Source organism: Poecilia mexicana, unplaced genomic scaffold, assembly GCF_051168715.1.
Source record: "Poecilia mexicana isolate PSO_F unplaced genomic scaffold, ASM5116871v1 scaffold_6, whole genome shotgun sequence".
NCBI classification, from domain to species: Eukaryota; Metazoa; Chordata; class Actinopteri; order Cyprinodontiformes; family Poeciliidae; genus Poecilia; species Poecilia mexicana.
The window spans coordinates 35,015,724-35,027,677 of NW_028263375.1; positions in this window are offsets into that span (position 1 = coordinate 35,015,724).

Below are 11,954 nucleotides of genomic sequence, written 5' to 3' on the forward strand. Positions count from 1 at the left end.
GTTATCAGTGATACATCTATCTTGTTGGATGTCCTTCTAAGTTATATAACTAAGACCTGAATATTAGAACTAGAGCTGCACCAATTGCAGTTTTCTGGCCAATCACAAATTACCGATCATTCACTACATGCTATTTTGGTGCCACCCTCTCAATTTCATCTGCCATAGTACAGAGAATGGCAACGGAAAACAACAGCTAGACTGATTTTGACATGTTTGACGCACGTCTAGAGCAAAAATGTCAAGCATCTGACTTCAAAGTCAACTTGATACATGCAAAATGTGTTCGGTGTGAACGCAGCATTAGACCTTTACTGAGGTAGATCGGATCAGGGGATAAAATTGTAAGTATCATGCAACCACTGATCTCCCATTATTAAGGCAAACAACATAGATAAATCAGCTGGCCGATAAATCAATGTACCCCTAGTTAGAAGGCCTTTCCAGCCAGGGACTTGTTACTGCCTGACCTGCTTTGATGTTCATAATAAGTGTCTAAAGAAGAATCAGCTGACTTGTGTCTGCTTAATCAGATGATGGAACACACAATTTTTGAAACGTTAACACAGTGGTGACTGATGATGAAGGAAATCCAGAAAGTAGATGAGTTCAGATATCTGGGTGTGTTTTGGGCTCCCAACTTAAATATAAATCTCATAAATACTGTTAAAACAAATTTTAACTGTTTTCTTTTGATCAGATCATGTGATTTTACTTGTCAAATTCAATCTCTATGCTTTGACGTTGTCTTACGTCTTTGTTAACCAAACTAATCAGTCAGATTTAGACCTGGGATGTTCTACAAGGAAGCTCTGAAAGTTTCAGATAAAAAGCCAATGCAAAGGCAACATTATGAAGTTTAACCTCCTAAGTTTTGGTGTTATTTTAATAAAGCTGAGTTTTGAATCAGTGCGGGATGAGGATCAGTGCCTCCAAATCCCGAGGCCATGGTCTTGAGCCGGAAAAAGGTAGAGTGCCTTCTCCAGGTTGGGGGGGGGGGTGTCCTGCCCCAGGTGGAGGAGTTTAAGTATCTGGGGATCTTGTTCATGAATGGGGGAAGAAGGGAACAGGAGATTGGCAGGCGGATCAGTGCAGCGTCTGCAGTGAAGCGGGCGCTGTACCGGTCCGTCGTGGTGAAGAGAGAGCTGAGTCAAGAAGCGAAGCTCTTGATTTAACGGTCGATCTACGTTCCCACCCTCATCTATAGCTATGAGCTTTGGGTCATGACCAAAAGAACGAGATCACAGATACAAGCGGCCGAAATGGGTTTCCTCCGCAGGGTGGCTGGGCTCTCCCTTAGAGAGAGAAGCTCGGTCATCCTGGAGGGACTCAGAGTAGAGCCGCTGCTCCTTCACGTCAGTGAAGCCAGTTGAGGTGGCTCGGGCGTCTGGTCAGGATGCCTCCTGGACGCCTCCCTGGTGAGGTGTTCCGGGCAGGAATGTGCCACAACCAACCAAAGCTTAAGGTCAGCAAATAAGTAAAATATCAAAACAATTAAAATAAAACTCAAATAGGAATAATCTGCTCAATAGCCACACCTTTCACTGTTCAAATCAAATAAACAACAAAAAGAATCCTTAACTACAATATGAAAATATACTAAACACATTAACATCCAAAAATGACATTTAAAGCAACTCACATACCTGTTCAAAATAAAAATGCATTCAGCACAGCAGTTCCCGGGCTCCGGCCTCCCCACACAGACCTTAACCAACCAAAAGAACAAAAATAAAAGCGTTTGGGATAGTAAACTCGATAATTGTCTTTAATGTGGGAATTAAATACCCAATAACGTGCTACGCTACACATAAAACAATTTAACAACAAAATATAACAAGTTGTGAGCTTAGTGAACATACTTTTAAGAACATTTCGAATATTTTAACACTTAAACAGAAGACAACTTTATACGCTTACCTCTCCCCAGCGCAGCTCGGCGCGAACTGAGGAGAGCAGCGGGAACACACAGGATATGACGCCAAACAGGAAGCAAGAAAATAAAAGCGTCACCACCAAAATAAAATTCAGAAACTAAGAAAAACAAATATACATAAATAGTGAAGATGGATTTGCGGTGAAATATACACCTTTTTTACAGACTTGCTACAGACGCGAAAAACACATGCAACAAAAAAGAGATGCAAACAAAAAATGCTGAAAACAGAAGTGATCCAGACCACTAGGGGGAGTCGAACAAAGAACAGCTGTGTCGTCTTTGGGTCCTCGACGACAGGAAGAGAGAAGCTGTAGCTTTCAGGTAGCTGCTTAGCCTCTACCGTGGCGTTCTGTTGCTTAGCAACCGTGACAACGTGAATCACATAGCGGCGAAGGAAAAAAACGGACTCGAAATATTTTTTTTCCTCCTGATTTCTCTATTACTCTTAACTTTTTGTAAAAAAAAAAATGCCTGTTGCATATTTAAAAAATCTTCCAATAGCACATTTACACAAGGAATGTAAGCAAAGTATCCCTTTTCAAATACTCTCCAGATCTCAGGTAAGACAATACAGTTCAATCAAACTATTGTATTTTTAGGCTCAACTTTAGAAAGTCAAACCGATTTGCTCAGGAATAAATGAAATATTTTAGTGAACCAAAATATTACATCTAGATGTTACCTGACTTAATATCTGTGTTTAACTGTCATTTGGGAAAGCCCAAATGAGTCAGGTGTTCTAAACCTGGACCAGCTGGCAGCAGGCGAGGGGAGCTGAGTGTTAATACAGCGGGAGCAGACATCTCCGAAAACGTCGGGGCAATATTGCAATAAGGTGATGCACTGATGAACCGAGCAGAAATGTGAGATTTATACATCTACATTCTCGCCTACAAACATTGTTTAAATCATGTTGTGTCACGGTTGCTAAGCAACATAACGCCGAGGTGGAGGCTAGATGGCTAGCTGAAGGCTACAGCTTCTCTCTGCAATGCTCTCTGCCTTCGCAGGACCCCTCTTCCGTAGACCGGGTCGTTTCTCAGCCCATGAAAGAATAAGCTTTAAAGGATGCAGACCCTGAACTCGGACACAAAGCTCTAGTGGTCAGGAACATTTGTTTTTATGTATATTCTTTGCGTCTCTTTTTTGTTTGCGTCTTTTCTTTGTTGTATTTGTTTTTCTCGTGTTTGCTGCGCATTTGCACCTGTCGGCCACCGTAGTATTTTAGCGATTATGTATTTTAGTTCTGCTGGTGTGCATATGGTTATATGTCTTTGTTCTAAGTTGCATTGTGATCACTGTTATGTGTAGAGTGTTATGGGCTTCCCCTGTCTGACTGCTGACTCCCCTCACATGTGATGGACCTGTCATGTGGGCGGGGGATCAGGGGAGCGGGAGGACCCGGACCGATGCTGATCTGACAGAACACCGGAAGAGCGGAGAGTTCAGTGTGTTAGCAGTGAAGCTATTCAGTTGAGTGTAACGGTTTGTTAGAGGGCCGAGCTGCAGCCTAAGGAATAGCAGCTCGCTTTTATTTCTAATAAACCCTGTTGACGGTACTACATCTGTGGTGTGTTGGCGTCATTACAGTATTTACTTACAGTAAACCACTTAAAAAGGTACAGGATTGAAAAGGTAAATGTATCTACAGACGCCAGCTTTTTTTTTTTAACCGTTTTTTTTTGGAAAGAACGGTAAAAAACAAAACAAAAAAACTGGCGTCTGTAGCTACCAGTATTTTTTTTATTATTGTTCTTTCAGAAAAACGGTAGTTTACCGTTCTTTCGAAAGAACGGTAAACTACTGGCGGCTATAGACGCCAGTAGTTTACCGTTCTTTCACAGACCGTACGTCCATTGACGGTAATCTACTGTCAGGATTAATTACGGTACAGTTACTGTGCATTTACAGTAAACTTCTGGCGTCTATAGCTGCCAGTATGTTACTGTAAATTTAGAGGATTATTTCTTAGAGTGTAGTCGTAGTGGTAAAGCTTCAGCTGTCTGAAGACTGGACCTGAAGCGAGCTGCTCGTTTCTTTTTACTTATGGAGGGTTGTCTTAGGTCTTCATGTTGTTGACGTTATGCAAAGTAGAAATCCTTCACAGGCTACATAATACCAACACTATACAGATTTCTATGATGTTCTGCTTTGTTTTAATGTTTAACCTCATATTATGATCTCCAGAGTGTTTTGGTTTAAGAAAAGACAGAACCTCAGATCACTGTTTTGCAGGTAGAGTGGTGGAGGAGAAGCAGAGCCTGATGGAACTTGGCATCCGACCTCACAGCTCCACCCAGATGGAGATGAGCTCCTCTGACCCTACTTCTTACCCGCTCTGCCTTCTCCGCCCCCCAGAACATGACAACATGCCCGATGTAATTACTGTACGGGTCCAAAAAGGTACAACCTCAAACATAAACAGTAATAATTTAACCCTAACGCTGAAGATGAGAATTAATCAAAGCTGATACTGAAAACTTAAATAAAACAGTTTTGTTTTATTCCCAGCATTCAGTAGAACAGAGTGGTGGCTGGAACTGCTTCTACTTTCATTCCCCTCAACAAAAGCATCTGTGGGGTTAGGGTTATATCATATGGTAACAATAGGGTAGGAAGAGCTACCATCTGGGAAAAAGTAATGCTGCCACTACCAGGTTTTAGGTGTGTTTGTTGATATAAAATGTTGCTACTCTGGAACTGTTACCCAGAAGTTCAAGACCAAAGCTCATCTTCTACATAGTTAAAAGATAGGGATTGTAATTTGCTAGTGGAAATGTTCAGATCACTGTGGTGAGTCCAGTTAGAACTCCAAAGAAACGCAGAGTCACACTTCAGTGAGTTTAACTTGCACTTGCTGTTTATTTCTTAATCTGACATAACTGTGTGGTTCTAGAAAGATAAATAATAATACAGCATCAGTGTCTGAATAATCCCTAAATAAATGACCTAAATCATATCACAATTACTAAATAACTGCAATATTAATGGCTACAAATATTCTGTTTCTAAATAATTACAACACATGTAAACCCACATTGTGTGGCTAACATAAAGTCAGGCGAATATTAAACAAGCCTAGTTTGTGCACTACAAACACGTCTTACATCGTCAAAGAATCGCAAGCAAAACTTGAGTTCAAATGGTAAATGAACTGAATAGCGGTTTCCCAGAGATTTTGACCACTCAAAGGGCTTTACACGAGAGTCACTCATATTCACCCATTCGCTCATTTATACACTGATACGCAATTTGGGGTTAAGTACCCAGAGGCACATCAACATGTGGCAGGAGGAAGCTGGAATCGAACCTACAACCTTCCAATTGCAAGACAGTCGCCTATTCAACCAAAAAAAGGGAACATAAAGAAAAAGCTTAGTCTCAACCAAAGACTTGGGCTGTCAAGCAAAAAATTCTGACATGCACAAATAAAGGTTTATGTTCTGCAAATAACTTTTTCACTTCTTCAAACAAAAATTAGTGATTTTAATTTAAAAAAAGTTTTTTAAACAATTTTTTGTTGAAAAAAATTACAATTCAAAAAGTTTTGAAAAAAAAAATTATTGAGAAGTTTTTTTGTTTGAATTTTTTTTTTTGCAAATCCAAAAGTTTTGATTACAATTCTATTTTTATTTTTTTTTATTTTTTGTTTGTTTGACATGATTTTTCTTTTTTGATTGAATAATTGTGAAACAAATTTAACTCCACAGGTAAACTCTACAGCTCCTTTTTTCCTTCTCTCCCTTTCTTCATCTGCATGCTGCTCGCTGGTGCTCTAAGCTCCGCCCCTTAAAGGGCTCAGCATGACAGTTTTTTTAGGCAGCCTTTTTCACATGGCACAGTAACAGCATTACGTCATCTCATCCTTTCTCGACTCCACCACTTGGAAAGCTGAATGTTCCCAGCAGCACCAGCAATCACACTCTAATCCAGTCTGATTTACTCAGCTAATAATTGAGTAAATTCTGTCTAATTCTGTCTGGCAGCTGAAGGAGGAACAGCTTATCCTGCTCTCTCCCGTCCTTACTGATAACTTTGCCTGTGAATTATTTTTAAAGTCACAATTTTTATGGTTATATTTACATTATCAACATAATAACTGGATTACTTCAGACCTAAGGACTGGGAGATTTTCTCACTTTTATTTTTACCTTACTTTTCTTCAACCTCCAAGTTGAGCTAGGGCAAAATGTCCCCGTCTGACCCCACGGACATTAACAGTATTCTACAACGACTTCAGTTTTTAGAAAAGAAGATTCAACAGCTGGAGGTGAACTTTGAGATCAACGCTACCTGTGGAAATGAAACAACTCTTCCTCAAATCAGCGGAGAGGTCGTACGCCCCGCACCAAGCAGCTCACCCTGGATCGCTCAGGGCGCTAAGCCGAAACAAAAGCCTCACAATGCAGATCCCATGAGACGACTAACGGGGAGAACCCCTCACCTGGACGAAACAGCGTGGCCGGCTCTGAGCCGAAACCCACCTTCAACCTCAACACCTGCTCCGCCAAAGAACAGCAAACAAGCAGCTGGAACCAAAACGGCTCCACCGACCCCGCTCCCAAGGATAAAGCGACCAGCCCAAGCCTCAAAACATTCCGACTCCGTGGGAATCCCACTGAAAAACAGATTTTCAGCACTCCAGCCTGAGCCTCTGACTGAAAACCCATCTTCAAACATCAACAATGAGGCTAAACCAACACATCCACCCCACAAAGCTCCGAAGGACAAAATGACCAACAGGAAAACGAAAGGTATGCAAAGAGTGCTTATTGTTTGAGATGAGACAGTAAATGGAATCAGTCATGTTTGCAATCCCAAGAAAACGAGAGTGATTTCTTTTCTTGGTGACACTGTATCTGATTTGACTCGCAAAGTGCTCCCTCTAACCGCTGATCAGCCAAACATGGAGACTTTAGTTGTGCATATTGGAGCCAACGATCTGGCAAAGCAAAAATCGGAGATTCTAAAAAGGACTTTAATATTCTTCTGGACACTATGGGAAAATTAAAAATGAAGTTATTTCTCAGTGGTCCAATTCCATCGCCTCAATGGGGAGACGAAAAACACTCCAGGCTGGGCATGATAAACAAATGGCTGATTAAAGCTCTACCAGCTCAGTGACCTTCATCTATAACCTCAGGATCTACTGGCAGCGCTTTCACCTCTTTGGAAGAGGAGGACGCAATCTTAACAAACATGGGATAAGGCTGCTCACTGCAAACATTTTTCATTTTATCAACAAGAACAGCAATGTGACCATCGCTTCAGAAGAACAGGCTCAGGGATGTGTGACTAGGATGGAAGCCTCTGCTTATCAGGAGCCACGTGTTCCAAAACAACCTGATAGAACGACGGGGGAAAGAGCAACTGGTTCCCCTCCTACTTCCCCGCTCCCTAATCCCCCCCCCCTCCCTCATTCTTCCCCCCTCCCTTCTCCTTCCCACCTCCCTCTCTGCTCCTACACTCACAAGATAAGAGCTTCCCAGGAAGTCAATCACTAAAGAGAGTCGGGCTGCACCTGAGCCGCCTGAAGATGCTGGTGGAGGATCCGGGTCAGAAAGGAAGGCAGACGGACTCCTCCTCCTCCCAGCAGGATAGTATGGATCAACAGGTTCGCCTCGGCACGTCTCTCCATTGCTCTAACATAGCAGACCTCACTTCATCTAAGCCACCTGCCTCTGACCTCCCTGAGGATCCAGCACTTTGCGTCTCTGAGGTCTGAGACCGGGGTCCAGATATTATTTTCCACCAGAATGTGTCTGGCCCCCCGGCACTGCGCATAGCAGGACATTACCTGTCCGGATCACTACAAGAAAAGTTACAAAAAAACAGAAATACGAAAAGCAGAGGTCTTAATTCAAACCTCAGACTGAAGAACTTTCAGCCTCCAAGTCACTTAAACTGGCTCTTTTAAACACCAGATCTCTGTGTGCTAAAGCTCTATTAATTAATGATTTCATCACTGAGCATATTGATGTTTTATTTCTGACAGAAACATGGTTGAATGACAATAATGAAGCAATCGTACTAATTGAATCAGCGCCTCTTGCGTACATTTTTTTTAAGTGAGAATAGAAAACATATAAAAGGAGGAGGCGTGGCTTCAATATTTAAGAATATCATAAACTGTAGTAAAATCTCTTTGGGTAATTTCACGTCTTTTGAGTATCTTGGAATTGAGGTAAAAGGCCACAAATGAACTTTGACACTAACTTTATACAAAACTCCAACATATGTGAAAAATGTCTTTATGGACTTCAATGAGCTTCTGTCTCTCATATGCATTGATTATGATTGTTTAATTTAATAATTGTCTGTGATTTCAACATTCATGTTGACAACCCCCAAGGCCGAGGGGCAAAAAAGCTGTTTAATATATTAGAGTTTTGGTTTAACACAACATGTCAAACAAGCAACACACACTCATGGACACACACTGGACCTGGTTATCAGTGAGGGTGTGAATATTTCCAATGTCTCTGTAACTGATGTCGCCTGTCGGATCACTTTGCTGTTATCTTTGACAGTTTTTTATCCGTTAACAAACTTGTACAAAAAGCTACTATCACAAAACGTACTTTCACAGAAAACACAGCAGAAACATTTAATCAAATCTACTCTTCTTCCTCGCCTATAAGCTATAATGATGTAGATAAGTTGGTAGATGATTTCCAGTGCAAACTTTCAGATATCATTGATCACATTGCCCCCATTAAAGTGAAGGTTGTGTCTGGTAGGAAGAAATCTCCATGGAGAAATGCACAAGCAGTTCAATCTGCAAGACAACTCTACCGTAGGGCCGAACGGAAATGGCGTAAAACTCAACTTCACGTTTATTATGACATCTACAAAGAAAGACTATGTAACTATCACACACTTTATGATATTGGAACACTAAAACATGCAAGAGAGGCTTTCTTTGCGGATGTCATAAACAAAACCATTAACAATGGTCGAGCTTTATTTTTACTGTTGACAGTCTCACAGACCCTCCTATGACGTTACCACCTGAATTTCAATCTAATGCCGCCTGCAACAAGTTCTCCAGTTTCTTCTCAGAGAAAATTCAAAAGATCAGAGGATTAATCTGCACATTCACTCCAAAGCCAGTACCAATGTTGTGCCCAAACAAAACAAATGCAGGAAAAATGACTCAATTTCAACTACTTAATTATAAAACCCTAGAAGAAATTATAAGTCAATTAAGCTCCAGTTCCTGCTGTCTGGATGTCCTACCCACACATTTCTTTAAGAAAGTCCTGCCTGTCGTTGCTAATGATCTGATCCAAATAGTAACTCATCGCTCTCTTCAGGTGTTTTCCCCCAGGCTTTGAAAACAGCAGTTATCAAACCACTGATAAAAAAGAAAACAATCTGGACAAATCACTACTGCAGAATTACAGGCCGATCTCCAACCTCCCATTCATCAGCAAAGTTATTGAAAAAGCAGTTATTAAACAATTAAATAGCTTCCTAACAATAATGAATCGCTTTGACTCTTTCCAGTCTGGTTTTCGTGCTCACCACAGCACGGAGACTGGCCTAGTCAAAGTGTTCAATGACATCCATATAAATACAGACTGTGGAAGAACCACAGTGCTGGTTCTGTTGGACCTCAGTGCAGCTTTCGACACTGTTGACCATGACATTTTACTGAATCGACTGGAGAGTTGGGTCGGACTCTCTGGTCCAGTGCTCAACTGGTTTGAATCTTACATAAAGAACAGGGATTTCATTGTTTCAATCGGAAACTTCTCATCAGAGAGGTCAAAGGTCACATGTGGGGTACCCCAAGGTTCAATCCTAGGACCCCTTCTTTTCAACATTTATATGCTCCCACTGGCTCAGGTTATAGCAGGAAATAAGATCAACTATCATAACTACGCGGATGATACACAGCTCTACATCACGATGTCACCAGGTGACTCTGAACCCATCCAATCACTGAATAGATGCTTAGAACAGATAAATGTGTGGATGTGCCAAAACTTTCTCCAGCTGAACAGAAATAAAACTGAAGTTATTATCTTTGGACCTAAAGAGGAGCGATCTAGAATCAATGCTCAGCTTCAGTTATTACAGCTGAAAACCAGCGATCAGCCCGAAACCTGGGAGTAGTGATAGACTCTGACCTGAACCTTCAGAGCCACATTAAGACAGTCACAAAGTCGGCCTTCTATCACCTGAAGAACATCTCCAGGATTAGAGGACTGATGTCTCAGCAGGATCTAGAGAAACTCATCCATGCGTTTATCTTTAGCCGCATTGATTACTGCAACAGCGTCTTCACAGGTCTGACTAATAAATCAAACAGCTGCAGCTGATCCAGATGCTGCTGCTCGCATTCTCACTAAAACCAGGAAGATAGAGCACATAACACCAGTTTTAAAGTCCTGTTGAGAAAATAAATTTGAAATAAGCTAGTTTTAAAACTTAACATGTCTTGATTCAAATGGCCTAATTGTGGTTTTGAAATTAGTAATGTATTCTGGCCTATTGACCTTTATTTTACCTGTAGTTCCAGCAGATGGTTTGCTAGGATCGTTTGAACTGCCTTTTGTCTGTGGGGAAACAATACAGTGGAAGTTGTAGCTTTTCACACTCATCTGTGAAAGGCCGTAAACACGGCAGGGGTTTCTAGCTTCAGATAGAGGGTCAGAGATAGCTCCTGGTTGGATGAGCAAAGATACGCCTTATTTGAATAAATTAAATACAAGAGGATAAAACTTTCTACACAGAAGTAACAAATCAGATTTGCCCTTGCAATTCTCCAAAGATGTCTTTGCACGTCTTTGCTTTTCTTTCTTTCCTTCTTTACATTTATGTCAGGTAAATGAATGTATGTCGCCGTTGTTCTGCAGTTTCTGGTGTAAGTTTGTGCATTGTCTTACTTCTAAGTTTATGCATTGTCTTATATTGGATTAAACTCTGTAATTCTGTGACGTCAACACGCATTGTTGTTTTCCTTGTGGCTACACGTGGCCCGCTGAGAGGACCTGGGATCCAGAGGAAGAGTTAGTTCCAAAGTTAACCAATTTAGAATTTTTCTTCCTTAACAGTCCCCACACTGGCTCCCTGTAGCTCAAAGAATAGACTTTAAAATACTGTTGTTAAGGTTATAAATCACAGAACGGTTTAGCACCACAATACATTAAAATCTGTTATTGCTGTACCAACCATCTAGACCCCTCAGATCTACTGTTTCTGGTCTGCTCTGCATCCCCAGAACCAGAACCAAACGAGGAGAAGCAGCATTCAGTTTCTATGCACCACAAATTTGGAATAAACTTCCAGAAAACTGTAAAACAGCTGAAACACTGGGTGCCTTTAAATCTCAACTTAAAACCCACCTGTTTAGAGTTGCGTATGGCTAAATTAGGATTAGAGTGTGGGTTTTGATGTCTTCAATGTTTTGATGTTTTTAATGTTTTTATCAGATGTTAAAGTTTTTATCTTTTCTTTTTATCTATTTATTAATTTCTTTTTATTTCTCTTTCTCACTGTTTCTGAAAGGTTAGAGTCCTTGTCAAACGGCGTTTTGACTAAAGTCCAAAAGGTTAGAGTCCTTGTCAAACGGCGTTTTGACTAAAGTCCGAGAGGTTAGAGTCCTTGTCAAACGGAGTTTTGACTAAAGTCCGAGAGGTTAGAGTCCTTGTCAAACGGCGTTTTGACTAAAGTCCGAGAGGTTAGAGTCCTTGTCAAACGGCGTTTTGACTAAAGTCCGAGAGGTTAGAGTCCTTCTCAAACGCCGTTTTGACTAAAGTTCAAAGGGTTGGAGTCCCAGTTGACGGCGTCTCAACTAAAGTTATACAGCTCTTTATTTCTCTTTCTCACTGTTTACGTTTTAATGATGTTTTTTTTAAAATTCCTTTCTCATATGCTATTTTTATTTTAATTATGTAAAGCACTTTGAAATGCCTTGCTGCTGAAATGTGCTATACAAATAAAATTTGATTTGATTTTGATTTTTGACCACCAGGTGGTATTCATGTTCTTTGGGCGCTGGCGGAAA